Genomic DNA, 17,721 nt, shown 5'->3' on the forward strand with positions numbered 1-17,721 from the left:
CTCGGGGGTCCCCAGCACAAGAAGGACATGGAGCTGTTGGAGCCAGGCCAGAGGAGGCCACGGAGATGAGGCGAGGGCTGGAGCACCTCTGCTCTGGAGACCTCAGGCTGAGAGAGTTGGGCTGGTTCAGCCTGGAGAAGAGAAGGCTGCGGGGAGACCTTCGAGCCCCTTCCAGTCCCTGCAGGGGCTCCAGGAAAGCTGGAGAGGGGCTGGTGCCAAGGGCAGGGAGTGACAGGCCAAGGGGCATGGCCTGAAGCTGCAGGAGGGGAGATGGAGATGGGATGTGAGGCAGAAATCCTGCCCTGTGAGGGTGCTGAGGCCCTGGCACAGGGTGCCCAGAGAAGCTGGGGCTGCCCCTGGCTCCCTGGCAGTGTTCAAGGCCAGGTTGGATGGGGCTTTGGGCAACCTGGGCTAGTGGAGGGTGTCCCTGCCCATGGCAGGGGGTGGAACTAGATGGGCTTTGAGGTCCCTTCCTACCCAAACCATTCCGTGATTCTATGATTCTATGATTTGATGCCTAAGGAGACCTCTGAAAATCCACATTGCCACTCCGTTATTTTCCCAAGACCTCTTTAAAACTCACCTCAGCTAAAATACAACAGACAGGAGATAACTGATGTGCTGCTTATTACACTAATTGCAATCATCTCCTTGTTACCTGGTGCTCACCCACATCTGTTTGTTGTAGCCATCTGTTGTCTGTCTTAATTAGATCGCGCGCTCGGAGGGGCAGGAATTGTCACAGCACATGATTTTCCAACCCCTAAGCATCTCACTTCTGTCTGAGCATCTCCACGCTACCACCATGAATCCCCTCGCATGGCCAAGTACAGGGAAGACAGCTAGAAAACAGGAAGCCAAAAAAACCCCACCCCAAACCCAAAGCAAATAAACTCAGTAAGAATCACGCTGCACCATGGAGGGTTTTCAGGAATAAATGATCACCCACAGCTTCTGCTACCTGTCCTGACTTTCAAGAATTCACCTTCTGAGCTGCTCTGGGGTTGTTCAGAAGAATGAATGGGCACCAAAGCACAATCAGTCATGAGGGAAACATGAAAATATAAAAACTAAACTTTTCCTTCTGCTACATTACAAAAAATACAGGAAAATGAAAAAGGATGACTCGCCTTGTGCTGCCATCCTTGATGCTGCTTCCCCAGGGTGAGAGGATCAGAGCCCACCAGCTCCAGCAAAGCCTTCAGAAGGTGCCGTCTTGCATGTCATCTCCCCACATTAATTTCTGGAGCACTGAAATGCTGCTGATTAATTATTAGTAACTTTGAGCATCAGCTCAAGATCTCCCTGCTAAAACACCCTGTCCTATACGTTCTTCTAAGTTTTCCCCAGAAGGTGGCTGCCCAGAAGATAATTCCTGACTCAAGTGATCAGAAGTGACCATAGTTATGTATGATGACATTAAAGCACCTAACTTTTTTTAAAGACCCACATAAATAAGCACAAGCGCCTTGCCAAAGGCTGCCATTTGAAATGACAGCAGGAAGAAAGGTTTCTAACAAGCACCTGAAGTTGAGTTTCTGCTCGCGTTGCTCGCTCTGAACAGCACTGCTGGTAAAACTCATCTGCAAGTTGCTTTGAAACTTGTTCATCTCCTTCTCCTGAGGTTGTCACTGCCTGAGCCGTGGTTGCATTCCCCACCAGCTGGTAGGAGCTGGGGGTAGGACCGTGCTGCTGCCGTGGCACTATCCATGTCCCCAGGCAGGACACCCTTGGTGTCACTACCCAGTGTCCTTGCTATTTGAACTCAGCTCCATCTTCCAGTGCTCAGAATGGGGAAACCCTGAGCCTCGTCGCAGTCCTGGGGTCAGCAGACTGAGCTACGAGCAAGCAGGGGATGAAATTTTGCTGCTGAGGTTCCTCCTGATGAGGAGCCTGGCTCCTTTCCAAAAGTTGGGTCAATACAAGTGCCCACTTGGTCTGAGCTGGGGCTCATTCCCTCTCCATTTCAACCCTCTTGCCAAGATCCTAGACAAAACCAAGTCTGAATTCACGTCAGCAGCACAACGAGTCAATGAAAGATAGAGACAGATGCCTTGGTGCTAGGTAAGATGGGAACCCACCACCTATTTTCAATTTGTATGGGTCACAACTCTGTATCGCATAACTTACTCCACCAACAACTGCTACACCCATGGGAAAAGTCCATTTAAAAGGATGACGACGCACCATTTTCCCTTGAAAATGACTCCGATCAAGTATTTTAAGCCCATGTAAAGATCTCCAAGTATTAAACCCGCTTTGTTTTCTATCCTCATTAAAAGCCCAATAGAAATTCAAATTTCTTCTTACACCAGCTGTTTTCCCAAAGCATGCCAACTGCCTTATTATAGGGCTGCTCACGAATGTCAGCACGTACTCCGCGAGCATTTGCATCCATATATTTCTGCATATCCAAAAACCAGAAGAAAAGCATTCAAATATTGCTGTTAGCGGACATGGAGCCGTCCACGGGAGGGGAAAACCAAACATGCATGGGTTGAACAAGAACCATCTGCCAGGTGATGGGCTGGCTGCAGTGGTCTCTACAGTGGTGGACGCAGTGAGGTTTAAGTCTCTCTTTAAGATCTGGGTTAAGTGCCATCCCGCTTGGATTTCTTTCACTCTTTTTCATTTTGGGACTGGCAACCCCATCAGATCACCCCAAGGCTGCATCATAGACTCACAGAATCCCAGAATGGTTTGGGTGGGCAGGGACCTCCCAGTCCATCCAGTCCCACCCCCCTAGTGCCACGGGCAGGGACACCCTCCACTAGCCCAGGTTGCCCAAAGCCCCATCCAGCCTGGCCTTGAACACTGCCAGGGAGCCAGGGGCAGCCCCAGCTTCTCTGGGCACCCTGTGCCAGGGCCTCAGCACCCTCACAGGGCAGGATTTCTGCCTCACATCCCATCTCCATCTCCCCTCCTGCAGCTTCAGGCCATTCCCCTTGGCCTGTCACTCCCTGCCCTTGGCACCAGCCCCTCTCCAGCTTTCCTGGAGCCCCTGCAGGGACTGCAAGGGGCTCTAAGGTCTCCCCGCAGCCTTCTCTTCTCCAGGCTGAACCAGCCCAACTCTCTCAGCCTGAGGTCTCCAGAGCAGAGGTGCTCCAGCCCTCGCCTCATCTCCGTGGCCTCCTCTGGCCTGGCTCCAACAGCTCCGTGTCCTTCTTGTGCTGGGGACCCCCGAGCTGGACGCAGCACTGCAGGGGGGTCTCAGCAGAGCGGAGCAGAGGGGCAGAATCCCCTCCCTCGACCTGCTGCTGCTCACGCTGCTGGACACGCAGCCCAGGACACGGGTGGCTTTCTGGGCTGCCAGCGCACATTGCCGGCTCATGGTGAGCTTCTCGTCCCCCAACACCTCCAAGTCCTTCTCCTCAGGGCTGCTCTCCATCCATTCCCTGCCCAGCCTGGAGTTGTGCTTGGGATTGCCCCGACCCACGTGCAGGACCTTGCCCTTGGCCTTGTTGAACTTCACGTGGTTCACATGGGCCCACCTCTCCAGCCTGTCCAGGTCCCTCTGGATGGCATCCCTTCCCTCCAACGTGTTGACCCACCACACAGCTCAGTGTCATCAGCAAACTTGCTGAGGGTGCACTCGATCCCACTGTCCGTGTCGCCAACAAAGACGTTAGCCAGGTCATGCATGGTTAGTAGTTTTGGAGGTAGCAAGGCTGGTAGCAAGGTGAGAGAATGAATGTTCCATGTCAGAGAGAAACAGCAGCGATGCATGAAACCCTCTGAATAGGTGAGTCAAGGTTCGGTGTGTATAATTTTAATAAAAAATAATAATTTTTCTTGTTGTCCACTCAGGGCCACTGAGTACACTATACCAGTGAGAGGGAGGGAAATTTAGCCGGTGGATGGTAAAAACGGCAATGCTCTGCTTAAAAACACACGGGAGCAAGGACTCGTGGTGGGCTCCCACACAGGGGTCATCCATTGCATGCTACAACAGCTCTGTCCCGTCTCTGGGAAAAGATGCTCTTCTCTACTTTGCAAGCAGTAACCTTGCTCTTTCAATGCAAAAATACATATTTATTATTTTTTTTTTGCAATTGCTTTGCACTAATGGGAATATGTTGCAAACACAAACTGAGGTGAACCCAGAAATGGATATGCAATTTAGTTGCCATCCTTGAGCAGTCCTCCTCGTGTCTCGACGCCAGCAAGCATCACTTGGCAATGTTTACAGCAGAGATAAGATACAAAACAGAACTGCAAGCATAACCTTTTCTCCCAGTAACTGATAGGAAAAGTGGGTTAATTTATACAGCTTCTGAAAGGGAAAAATAAGGCTAATTCCCTCGCAGTCACAGAACATTACACATTTAGTTTCATATTACGCTCGTGAATTACACGTTGCAATTACACAATTTTCTCTATGGGGAGAAGAAAGTATTTGGCAGAACGTACAAATACATCAGGTTCTCATGTAGCACAAATTAAACTGCGGCACAAGCACATGTGGCTTCGTAAAAATCACCATAACTCGCGAGCAGCAAAGGCACCGGCACATCCTACGTTGGACGATGGCATGGGAACCCGTCAGCAGAGACGGCACTCGGCTGCCGGCAATGCCACAGCTTTCATCGGCAAAGCTGGCCCCAACGCCTTCGACCAGAAGGAAGGAGCAGGATGGAGTGGGGAAAAACCCTCTTCAGGAGTGGCGTGGCTCTCTACATGAGCCTGCTGTGACCATGTCATGTTGGCGATGGACCTGCTGTAAGGGGGATGCTGCGCTCCAGGCCCCTTCTATCCCATATTTGCAGGATTTATTTATCTCTATATACACACCCACCCCTACATGTGTTATTACCTGTTTTGGTACTTGCACAGTATCTTGGATACCTCAAATGCATGGATTAAAGAACAAACATGGAGTGTTGGCCTGCAGCTGCGGAAGAAATACTCCAGCAGCCCACCAAAAGCCACCATAATGCTGGTGATGGACACCTAGCAACCCCATCTTCCAGACGTGCATCCAACCCACACATTTTGGGGAAGGCACGGTGTGAAACAGCATCCCTGACAGCTCCCAAACAGCCACACAACTCCACGCCTTTTGAGCACAAAGCATATTTAATTATCACTGCAGTTGGGGAAACTAAAATTCCTCCTTAAAATCCAGCAATTGATGCTCATCACGCCTGTATGTTGGGCCAACTTCAGTCATAAGCCCAGCAAAACCCACTGACATTTCCCAACAGTGGAGGAACCCTGGTGCGGGGAAGCTCTTGGATTAAACCATACCTTCATGTTTGAGCAAAGAGCTTGAGCAAACTCAAGAGTTCTGGTGGATCAGACAGAAAGGAAGACACTATAAACTGACTCGATATAAAATACATCCACTGACAAGACCAAAAATTCCAAGAAGCTGAACTGGTGGGAGGGTTGAGACCTCAGATCTAATGACTAACCTTGTAACCATGCTTTGAAGACATCTAAAAGATGGTGCTATTGCACCAGCAGAAGTTCTGGACAGTTTTTCTTCTTCTTCTTCTTTCCCTTTTTCTTTTGCTCTTTCTTGCTTTATTTTGTTTACTCACATCGGTCCTGCTTTTAGTCAAACACTTTGGACTACTTCTGCTTTCTCCTGCACGTTCCCACCACCAGCAGTATCTGCAGGTGTTACTGGCACTAGCCAACAAAAGTCACGGCAAGGGGCAGGACAGATGGCCCTCTGCTTCTCCCACCACCACTCGAGACCTCTAGTTTCCACTGTCCACCTTTGGTCTGCTTCTCCTAAGCCCTCCACAGGACTTCTGGCGCTCACACTGCTGTATAGTTTTATTTTATTCTCTTGAACTCTCTAGCCTCAAGTCATCTGAGAGAAGAAAGCCAAAATGTTGAGGATCACCAGTAGGAGTTGTGAAAATGTGAAAAGATTTAAGTGGGTAGAGGAGAAGAGATGGCAGAAGAAACCTTCAATAATAGTCTTCACTGGGAAAGGAAAAGGCAAGGCAGCAAGGTCAAATGAGACAGAGTGAGATATAATCCTGAGAAGAGCTGACAACCATTTGTCTTAGTGGGATGCGAACTTTTCATACAATGATAGAATGTATTTGGTTGGAAGAAACCTTTAAAGCTCATCTAGTCCAGTCCCCTGCCATGGGCAAGGACATCTTTCACTAGATCAGGTTGCTCAAAGCCCCATCCAACCTGACCTTGAACATTTCCAATGATGGGGCAGCATCATTTTCCACCAACAGCACAACTCAGAGGAGGATGATGGTCCAAAGAAGTTTTCGCTGCTGTCACCTCTCCATGGCCCTACTGAGCTCTTGCTAGAGTGAGGAAGAGCCAAATCAAGAACGCCAAAAACCGAGAAGCAGCAGAAACCTTCCCAAGGAGAAGTTGCAATACTCTCTCCAACTGGATAAGCGTGAAGATGGTCTACTGTCTTCTGGTGCTGCCTACTGTCATCTCACACAAGAACAAGGTCAAACCACAGAGGCAGGTCCAACAGGAGGCTGAAAAACCCCAGGAGACCCTTCAGACTTGTGCATGGGCAGAGTAACACCATGGCTGCAGGAACCCCAACATCTCTGAGCTCTCATGAAAAGCGAGACTCAGGGGAAAGCCTTTCCAGCATTGTTTCCAAAATGACGTTTTATCTGCTGGAGAGCATTTTTCACTTACCAAAACAAAGCACTGCACTATAGAGTTCGTTTGAAAAGATTGCCATGGTTTCCCTGTGAATAAATTTAGCGGTTTTATTAGACTTGATGCTAAATTCCTGACCAATGGCTCCACTTCTGAAGATGCAAGCTGCCGGCTGGCTGCTGTGGGAGAAGTGGATGCCCCTGGATCCCTGGAAGTGTTCAAGGCCAGGTTGGATGGGACTTTGGGCAACCTGGGCTAGTGGAGGGTGTCCCTGCCCATGGCAGGGGGGTGGGACTGGATGGGCTGTGAGGTCCCTTCCAACCCAAACCAGTCTGGGATTGCATGATTCTGTGAAGTCTGGAAGGCAACAGCTTGAAGAGCTAACCAAGATTCAATGAGCACACCAAAAATAAAAATATAAAAGAGTGTATTTGTAACCCCTTGATCACCATCCCATTATACAATTCTAGTCAGATTGCCTCACCTCCAACTATCTGAGGATTGACAGACCAGTCAGGGATATCATTCTGGCTTAACCATCCATGGTGAAGTGTTGGCCATCACTAGGATTTTGTTAAAGGATAAAAAATGCGCATTATTTTTCAAACCATAGAATTACAAATAAATAAATAACAAGATGCATTGCTTAAGACAAAGCTTTAGAAAATCTTAAGGTAAAAGTACCACATTGGACGACACCTCACATGCCTCAATCTGGACTTGCAGTAACCATCTGCTTCCTGAAAGTCCTTAAGCACTACCCACCATTTTGGGTTCCTTGCCCCAAACCCACCCGTCAATACCCTTCTGTTACCACACAGACACCCAGGAATGCAATGGAAGGGACCAAGGAAGGTGTGGAGATGCACAACGCCCTAGGCTGGGTGTAGACCAGGGACAGAGGTGTCAACCCTGTACCCTCCAACCCAGAGGATTCCAGAGCACGGGAGGCAGGACATCACTCCCCCTGGGACACCACAAGGTGACCGGTTTAACTTTAGTTCCCTTCTCCAGTTATGGCTTGAGCAAAACTTGGTGTTGAATCACGCTCACGTTAATTTTTTGGAGTAGTATATAGATCCAGCATTGAGTAAGGGCAGTAATTAACGTTTGCCAGAGACAGACACCACCACGCAAAGCATTTGGGTAAGGGCAGGAGGCTCTGATGGCACTCCCTCCCAACCTCTTCATCCCGCAGCAAACATTAACCCCTGACGGCATGATGAGCAGGAGCTTGGTCACAGCAGCCACCACCAAACATGCCACCATTCACCCCCTTCATCAACAGTGAGCAGGGACAACGGTGACCCCATCCACACATCCATGTTCTTCCCAATTGAGAACCATCCATGATGTAATTATTGCAGAATTTAAAGACACTTACTGCAGCCCGCTAACATTTTGGTCGCCAATGGAGATCTCTTTCCACCCCATGCTTTTTGCTCCCCGACAGCTAATAGCAACACAACCCAACAGCGCACTAGAGGGTAGATGTCAGCCCAGAGAGACAACAAGCAGGTGTGGAGGAAGTGTGCAGACCTGGGGCTGCAACCGCCACCAGCGCCGCGGTGGCAGCAAAGGTCCCCCCTGGGGAACAGTCACAGCTGCCACCTCCCGAGCAGCTACGGGAAGCCCTTGGAAAAACCCAAAGCAAGATGCACTGCACCAAGGGTTAGGGCAGCCAGACAGCAGGCGAGCAGCTCTGCCTCTTCCAGCCCGACCCCTGGTGGGGTTGTGGGACTTCTGCCTTGCAGCAAAAAGCTTTTGAGATGCTGCACAGGGCTGCAGCCCCCTGTTCTGCAGGGGGAATTACTGCCTTGCACTCAGGGAACCATCTCAAACGCACAGACCTCAGCCATGGTAGCGGCAGAACAAGGGGTGATGGTTTTAAAGTAAAAGAGGGGAGATTCAGACTAGATATAAGACAGACATTTTTTAGGCTGAGGGTGGTGAGACACTGGCACAGGTTGCCCAGAGAGGTGGTGGATGCCCCATCCCTGGAAACATTCAAGGTTAAGTTGGACGGGGCTTTGGGCAACCTATCTAGTTGAAGATGTCCCTGCCCATGGCAGGGGGCTGGACTAGAAGAACTTTAAAGGTCCCTTCCCACCCAAACCAGTCTGAGATTCTGTGATTCATTCAGTGGATCCAATTATTTCCCCATGTTATTAGGTATTTATGGCACTTGATGATTTTACTCCCAAATTCCTCAGGAGCTCCAAGTGACCATGAAGGCATTTCCACGTGCTGCAACTTGGGAACCCAAATGGTGCTGCTTCTCTTATCAAAAATAGTTCCTTGTGCTTACAGCCCCCCCCCACCCCCAGCATGGGACGCTGCACGGGCACACCTTCGGTGCAAAACATCCATCCCCACCGTGCTTCGGTGACCACCGTGCTGCCTATGAGCCCAGAGCTCGGGTTTTCAGCCCAGTTCCAGGACTTAACCCAAATCTTCTCCAACCAGCACATCCCAACTATTTAAACAATGTACTAATTGCCGTTCCAAAAGGCATTTTTTGCCCAGCGCATTTCAAAGACTTGAGAAGACGCAAACCTCTATTTTGCTCTTGCAAAGGGTCCTACCAATGCTCACGGGGATGTGGTGCCACAAGCAGAAGGTTTTGCTCACCAGGACGTTAGGGCTGACCGTTAATTTACCCCTGACCAAAGCAAACAATCCATCAAAGCGAGTGAGTGCTTCACCTTCACAATCAATGTCCTACCCTCACGTAACCAACCGTATCAGCAAGACGAGCTAAGTGCTGTGCTGCAGCTTTTTAAACAGAGAAGGAAAGCCATTAGTAAGATAGAATGAAAAAACCCACTGAATTGGGTCTCTTTTCTGCCAAAAGTAAATCTTTTGAAAGGCCGTAGAGGGAGATATTAAAAAAATGAAACCATACAGAAAGAAAAATGCGGTTTAAAAAATAAAGCATTGACAGCCTCTTCCAAATGAAGCCAAACCCTTATGAAACCCGCTGAAGAACAACGCAGAGAAACTCCTCGGTAATTGGATTATTGGTGTTAAAGAAACATCCTCAAGATGCCACCAGCTCTGCGATTATCCTCTACCCAAGTCTAGGCAATGCATGACACAAGCAGCACGTCCGCCTTTCATCTGCACCGATTTTAGAGCTACACAAGACCATTTGTAACCAGAGGATCTCAACCAGCTTCTGATTCCCACCTGGTGCCTGAGCCAGGGCAGAGACCACCTTCTCACCTGCTTGTAGAAGGTGGGATGGAGTCACCGTCCTTCTCACAAGGATGAAGGAAAGACTCCAGTCTCTAAAGTTTAACCCGTAGGACAAAAAATAAGCAACGTATCATGCCAGATCTCACTCTTGAGCGGATGATAACTGAGATACAAAGACAGCGGTCCCATCACAAGCTCTTCTTCCACCAGCCAGAGAAGGTTTGTAGGGCACCACCAAAGACCTGCTAAATCACTCAGTGGTGTGTAGGAGAGGTAGCTGATGGTGCTCACAGGATATCTGCTAAGCCTTTCCCTATTTATTAACTTAATTAAGGATCAGAGAGCTATTGAAATTTGTGCACAATACCCGACTTGGAAGAGATGTAACCATTACTGAGAACAAAAACGGATTATGAAGCATCCCAGGGAGTTGAATAATATGGGAAAAACCAGAATGAAACTTGGTCAAACACAACTTTAATCAATAACCGCAGGGAGAAGTAACCTCAGCTGCACGGAGAAGTGGCTCCTACCACCATTTACTGGGTTGGGGTGGTGCTATGGGTAGGGTTTTTTTTCAAATACCTAACAGTAGTCAGATAATACCAAGCAAGATATCGGATGCAAACTTCTGCAAAATGCAGCAATGACATAGCAGCGCTCATGGATATTTGGACACGGTCAGCAGAGCATGGAGAATGAAGGGTTTGGGGGTTTAGACGGCGTTGGTAGCTATCTATGCATAATTAGCTAAGCAAACAGAGGATTATGCACAGCTGAGATGACCTTCTCAGCAGACAAATAGCCACAATTGCTCCTAAAAGAGCAGTGTGAATGACAAAGCGATTAAAGGGATTTATAAGAAAAAGATTAAAACAACAAAGTGGGTGTAGTTTGACCAAAGCCCAGTGAGAAGGAGAAGCTGCTTGAACTCAACACGTCTGGATTGCAGATGAGATCCCACCAGCTGCGGGGTCCTTATGTGATCCATGCGCTGGACACAAAGGGAGGGGATTTTCAAACTGAGATGACCCGGGTGGATGAGTCTTGACAGTGGAAGAGCAAGATTGCCAAGGAGCTTCCCAAGGAGGCTGGCAGAAGAGGTACAGGAATTATTTATACTTGGAGGTCTTGAGCACGACTAGGGACCCGTTACACGAGGCTCTACGGGGAGGACGCAGCAGCCACTGCCTGGAAGTGTTACCAAAGGAAAACACATTGTACGGCAAACGCGCCCTGGGGCTGTGAGATGCTAAGTTTGAGGCCACACAGGAAGCCAGGACCTGCCTCTGAGACACCAACTAATATTCAAGTGAGGCTCAGAAATTAAACTCTGTGGTCTAAACCAGAGCTAGACGGACCAGGGCTTTCGCATCCTTGGGGTTACCACCTCACCGGGCTGCGGGCCATTGGTGGTACCATCCTCCGGCTGGTGGCAGAGGCTTACCTGGCTCTTTAGGTCCTCCTTGCGATTTTTTCTTCTCCGCCTCTGAGTTGCAGAAGTCACAGCTATCCCGACACACGACGATGAGGTGTCAACGCGAAGCAGGAGGAGAAGGCACGAGGGGGACAAGCAGAACAAGGAGGGGTGAAACGCAAGGTTGGAGAGATCCCTCTTAGAAAGCAATTGGGCAAACCGCAGGGAATGCCACCTCAGAAATACTGACTATTTTTTCCCCCCATCTTCATTTATCTCCGTTTGTGTAGGGCTTAGATTGCACAGGATCATAGAATGGTTTGGGTTGGAAGGGACCTTAAAGTTCGAAACATCTCCCTCTCTTCTCAGCTGATATTTTAGACTAACCATACGGAGGAAAAGAGAAAAAACCCAAACCACCCAGCAACAGTAGTGCGCAACGGAGGCAAAGTCGTAGCTTGTTGCATCATTATTAATCCCTTATTACCAGCACTCACAGCTGCAGCAGACGCCTCCAAAACACGAGGATCCCTGCCCGGAGGTATTTACAGAGCCAGTTAGATGTGATATAATTAAGAGGTAAATAAGGCAGTAGGGAACGTAGCACGGGGAGGGGGAGGGAGGGGGAAAAAAGACACAATTAACTTCAGCAGCTTTGCAGAGAGGTTACCCCTGTTTTACGTTACCGTGCGTTGTGCCCACAAACTGTTGGGCTCTTTTTTTTTTTTGGGGGGGGGGAAGCCATCTGGCATTTTAACCATCATCCGCTGCTTTCTTATTTAATGCTGCTGCCAAGTAGGATGGCACCTCAGCTCTTCCAGCGCTGCCCAAACACCCACAGACACCCCGTTTCTCTCCAGCTTCCAGCCTCCATCCCCTCCATCGCAGTCGGCATCCCTCTTCTCCTACCTAACTGCTCCGTGGAAGATTTACCAGGGCAGAGAGCCGGCAGCCTGGCTCAGAAGGACTCGAAGAGCAGGAAAGCAACAGCCCTACACCCTACGCCTGCTTGATGTCCCTCATCCTCCTTGCCCATCCTTTCTGCCCACGTTCTGAAGTCACGACATGACTTTGCATACCCCCCCATTTGCATGTCACCCTCCAGGACCACAATTTTTGCCAATGCGGTGCAAGGTAGTATTTTTAAAAGATACTTTCCAGGTCTTAAAAAGTAACAAGAGGAGGAGGAACCCAACCACAAATCCTATCGCCCTTTGGGAAAAGTCCCACAAAGACCAGCCCCTACGAAACTCAGCCTGCAGGGAACTGCTTCAGGAGCTGCCCGAGCAGACGGACGGGCGCTTGCTTTGCAACGCAGGCAAATATCGATTAATCGGAGGACGACAGCCATGAGTGGAGATGCTACGGGTGGAAAATGCTACTGGAAATCACACTGTGCAAAACCAAAAATCTACCAGTCGCGAGCGCTGCGCTGCTGCTACAACCGCTCATCACTTTGGGCTGTGTGACGGCAGGAGATGTGTCCGACCAGCAGCAAACTGGTGCCCAGGTGCCCTTCCCAGTCCTCCAGGACCTCTGGCTACAGACCCAAGCACATGAACAGCGTCCCAGAGCAGATAATTCTCATTAATTTCAGAAATGCACGCACACCTCACATCCCTCCCGTTCGTGTGCGAATCCCAGCCAGGTCCGGAGAGCAGCAGGGATAAAATCTGCACGAGGAGGGATCCCAAAAACCACTGACAGCTACCTGGGTAACTCGGGAGCCTCGGGTGAAAAAAGGGAATTCCTGAGGTAAACGCAGCCCGGCTCCAGTCTGGAGGTGGATCTCACCCTGGCTGGAAACCACCGCAAGGAGAAACAGGAGCTGAGGATGACCGTGGTGAGCTCTCCCACCCGTCCATCCACGTATCCTGGTGTCACCAAGCCTCTTCTGAGAAGACAAACTTTTTAAGCCTACCTTGGATAGCTGATTCTTGGCTGGCAAAAAGCCGGGAGCGGATCGGGTTCCTCCGTGAAGACCAGAGGAGGACGGGAGCGGTCAGAGCCCTGCAAGGCAAAGGGCCATCGTGGGACCCCGCGGGGAGCCCAGCAGCATCTCACCCGGCGGAGACCTCGGCTGCAGCCGGGACTGACCCAGCACAGCGTCACACACCCCACTTCCAGCCATCGGATCCGGGAGATAACACCATATCCCACACCTTGAATCACAAATATTTTACCTTCACGGTTGAAGCTACCTACTTAATTAAAAGCAGGCTTGATAATTAAGGTTTCCAACCAATCCCCTCCTCTGCAGCCCTGCTGGCTACAGAGATCTTCATTTTCTGGGGACGGAAAGAGGGAGAAATGGGGCCGGAGCTTCTCGGTGCCTTGAGGGGTTGAATCGCTCTGTGCAAGGAGACCGGGGGGAATTCAGCGCTGCTCGCTAACTAAGCCCCAGGGTGATGGAGCAGCACTTTGGGAAGGAGCTGAGCCTTGTACACAGCCAGGGATCATTGCAAGGAGCAGCACCGTTGGAAATGACTTTTTTTTTTAAATTTATATAGCTGCACTCGTAGTGCTACAGTAGCGTTAAAAGAGGTGGTGACGATTAACACGCTTAAAAAAATCCGAAAGTCGCCGCGTTCAGCATCGTAACCAACGTTTCTTGACAAGCCAGGCTAAAACGTGTTCAAAACAACCGTTAGCAAAAGCGACGCACGCGAGGACGTTTCAGCATCGCATTCCCTCGAGTCCGATGTCAGAGATACAAACCTGCTAGGAAAGGTAAAAAAGGAGCAAAAATAATTGCATCACTTTGTGCCCTTTGAACAACCTTTGGATCCTGATGGCTTTTGCCAGGAAGAATAATGAAAGTCAAACTAATTAAGCAACGAACATGCCCACAGTACAAAGTGTGAAAATTTTAAAAGTCTGGCAAGTTGTTAGGAAGCGCTCAGCTCCCGGCTCCGCTTTCCTGCTGTCGTTCTGGGAGCAACCATGATGCAAAAGCTGATTTTTAATTTTTTTTTTTTTTCATTTTAAGCATTAACTCAGAGCTCCAAAATGGTGTATGGTGGAAACCATTGATTTTGAAAACATTCCTGATCCTGCAAACGGGCATCTACCTGTTTGTAATGCAATTAATTCAGTGCTGCTTGTCACAGCTACCTGACCAGCCCCAGGAAGATGTCCCAGGACAACCAGCAGACACCAAGGCCAGGGCATGGACACCTTACATGTGCTGAGACCTCCCAGGGAGATGGCTCCATGCTTTTGGTTCCTGACCCTCCCTGCAAAAAATCTGCCCAGCTGGAGCTCTGCCCAGCTGCAGGAAGAGGTTTTGTCCTCCACCATCTCTTTTCTCTGCTGATGGAAGTATCTAAAGTCACCCACAATGTCTCACTACCACCAGCAAGCATGGGAAAACCGGAGCACTGGGAGCCAGCACACGTTGATGCCCTGTATTTCTGCTGGGAACAGTGGGCTGGTGGCGCTGGAGCAACATCGCTGTTGCCGGTGTGGTTGGCAGCATCACAGCAAGCGCAAGCCAGGATGGACGCTCCACCTCAGCTGGCATCAATGCAGATCCTGCATCTTCTTGGCCACCAAGCAAAGCACTTGCCAATAAAACAAACCATCTGCCTGCTTCACCGACCCATGTCCAGGGTGACCTCTCCAAATATCAGAGCTGATCTGTTTTTGTCCACTCTAGAGCGACAAGACAACAGTTCCCTTCCTTTGGGTTTCCAGCTGGGACCAACAGCAACGACAAAGAGAGTCAAGTCCTTCCCTCTTGTATCAGAGCTGGGTAAGGACCAGGGAACCGTGGACAACCATGAATATTCAGACCGGTCTGACTGGGTGAATGGGGACGATGGGTGCGGAAGCGCTAGAAGGAAGAAACAGCAGAAGAAGGACTAAAAAATGGCTGATGTTGATGGTACCCAAGTTAACAGGTCATCAAGATCTCAGCACACATCCACCTGCAGCATGTCAGGAGACCCATGCTGGGAGACAAAAATCAGCAGGAAAATCCTAGGATGGGACAGGGTGGATGGACTGACCACTGTCAACTCCTGCAAGGCATGAAGAGGAACAAGCAAACCCTCAGAAACCAGGAGGTGTGAGGAGCGCAGGAGCTGTCATCTCATCCCATCTCCAGGAATCCTGCACTGACTTCCTGGACACAAGCAGCTTGCGTCCAACACAAGTTTTGGTCCCACGACTCCATGGATATGAGAATGTGAGCATGGATCTGTGAAATCTGTTTTGGGTTGGATTTATTTCAAACTAAAATCACCTTCGATGCTGAAGCACTATTTCCCACATATGCTGTTCACCGAGATTTCACCCTGGTCACCACCATCACCACGTACATAAAACTGCTAGAGGGTGGGGTAAGAGGAGCCCAGCGGGGAACACAAAAAAGGAGAGACATAATAAACTCTGAGATCTGGGGGGTCTCTGCTTGCAGGTCCCAGCTCTTCTCAACCCTCCTGGCAAATCCTCATCTCCCCGTACCATCGTTAAAACCAATTTGCCCATCTTTGAGACACGCAATACTTTCTGCTACTCTGCTTTACCAACCTGGATCCTAAGTTTTTCATGAAAAAAAAAAAAAAGGTTCTTTTGGTGCCACGAAGACCTACATCAATAAGAAAATATTTTAAAGGGGTGAACAAAAGAGCTCTGAAAACACAGCTGGAGATGTAAGACTCAAGAGCAGCATCACGATACTCAGCGCTTGGACCTTATCCTTGCGCTATTTAGTGATGCGCTGATGTTATCATCGATAAAAAAAATGGGAAAAAAAAAAGACAGAGCTAGGTTTGGAAATGGGAATTTGCTCGTGCCACTCAAGAGAGGTGTAGCAGTGCCTCCGGCTACAATTTATGCAGCGTTTTAAAGGTTTACATAAATCCTAAACAATCTTCTCCACCACTCCAGCCTGTTACAGTGACGTACGCCCAAAACGAAGGCGCTGCCGATGTCAGATTTACGGTGGAAAGCCCTACACCACCTTCCCCCCACGCAGCGGGCTCGACGCGCCGACTGTATTTTTATTCACCCTGCATAATCCAGCAAGGCTGGGGCGGCGGGTGCTGCTGCCACGCAGGCAGGGACGGTCCCCGACCCAAGGAGCGAGTTAAGGGCGGGAGAAAATTCGAGCGTAAACCCTGGTGCGAGAGCCCACTGACACAGCAACCCCACGCCAACTTCAAAGGGGAAGAGCTCCTTCGAATTGTGCAACGCTTTGCTGAAGGGGACCCATATACATGTGAAATCATTAACTTCATCTGCTGCTTTTACTTCTCCCATCAATGATTAACGAACATTAAGCAATCAGCGTGGTTTTTTTTCTCTTAACGAGGAACGCTTTTTTGGTGGGGTTTTTTTTTTAAAAAAACCTAATGTCCTTCTGCAAGTCGCCGTAAGGATTCATGCCAGCTCTCCCCCAGCTTAAACATTTACACATTGATTTTCAAGGTCACCGCTGAAATACGTCATTTTCTACTTAGCACATTCTTCCCACAGGCGCGCGGCTGTATTCAACGCTGGAAACGCTGCGCGCGAGGGTGCAGCGCCGAAAACAGCCTCAGCAAAGTTCAATCGATAAAAGAAATCCGAAGTAAAATGCCCGGGGGAAGGCGGCCTCGGAAAATGCAAATATCATTCATTAGCCGGACGCCGGCTTTTCTTTGCGCTGTCGTGTAAAAGCTGAATAAAGTGACAGCAAAGGGGGTTTTCTCCCCCCCCCGCCATCCCAGCCAGGTCGCAGCAGGGGGAGCGCAGGGACCCCGACCGTGTGAACACCCCACCGCTCTCCCCCAAACCCACCGCTGAAAACACCCCCACCCCCCCCAAACTCCCCCCCTCTACCCCAGGGATGCTTTATGGGGAAGGAGCCGTCGTCCCTTACCCGACAGCTTCCCAGCTCCGCCGCTCTGGGCACCGGCTGCGCAGCCCCCCAACCACGAACATGCTGCCGTGACGCTCGCCGGCTCCCGCTCGCTCCCGCGCGCTCCCCCCATGTGCTCCCCGGGGATCGGCGAAGCCTTCAGCGCCCGCCGGCACACGGTGCCGCTGCCATCGCGGGCGAAAGGACTCGCCACCGGCTTCTCCCACTCGATTCCCGCACCCGGCTGGCTGATGATGAAACCCAACGCACGCTGCCGACGCCGAGCGAGCGCCGCCGATGCCACCTGCCAGGCGGCTCCGACGGCGCGGGAGCGAGCGAGAGCAGCAACGCTTGCAGCTTGCTGTGATTGGAAACGGAACCGGTCCTGTCCTAGGGACTCTCATTTTATAAAATAAAAATATAAACCCCTCGAAATCAAAAGCAATTTTGCCTTTTTTTTTTTTTAAACTCAGACACAAGCCAGTTTTTCATCTGCGCATCCCTGTAACTCACCATCCCAACTGAATGTGCCACAAATGTTATTAAATTTAATCTCACAGCTCTTTTCTATATCATAGAAAAATTATCATTTCACAGGAGGAAAAACCAAGATGCAAGAAAAATCCCTTCACTCAAATCATACCAGCCCTCTTGTACCTCC

At 49.9% G+C, this 17,721-nt stretch overlaps 1 protein-coding gene across 9 annotated transcripts in view; it reads right to left on the reverse strand.

The window, feature by feature from the left end:
• The window catches only part of NCOA1 (nuclear receptor coactivator 1), a 185,237-nt gene that overhangs the window by 70,826 nt on the left and 96,690 nt on the right, over positions 1-17,721 (reverse strand). The window contains exon 1 of one of the 9 annotated variants that reach the window (XM_054821097.1): positions 17,082-17,331. The exons of the other annotated variants lie outside the window; for them this stretch is intronic. The gene's annotated coding sequence lies outside the window, so the exon portion shown is untranslated. Of the gene's footprint in view, positions 1-17,081; positions 17,332-17,721 lie in introns of those variants that run through there. 9 annotated transcript variants of the gene reach the window in all.

The sequence above is a fragment of the Grus americana genome, chromosome 3, assembly GCF_028858705.1.
Source record: "Grus americana isolate bGruAme1 chromosome 3, bGruAme1.mat, whole genome shotgun sequence".
NCBI classification, from domain to species: Eukaryota; Metazoa; Chordata; class Aves; order Gruiformes; family Gruidae; genus Grus; species Grus americana.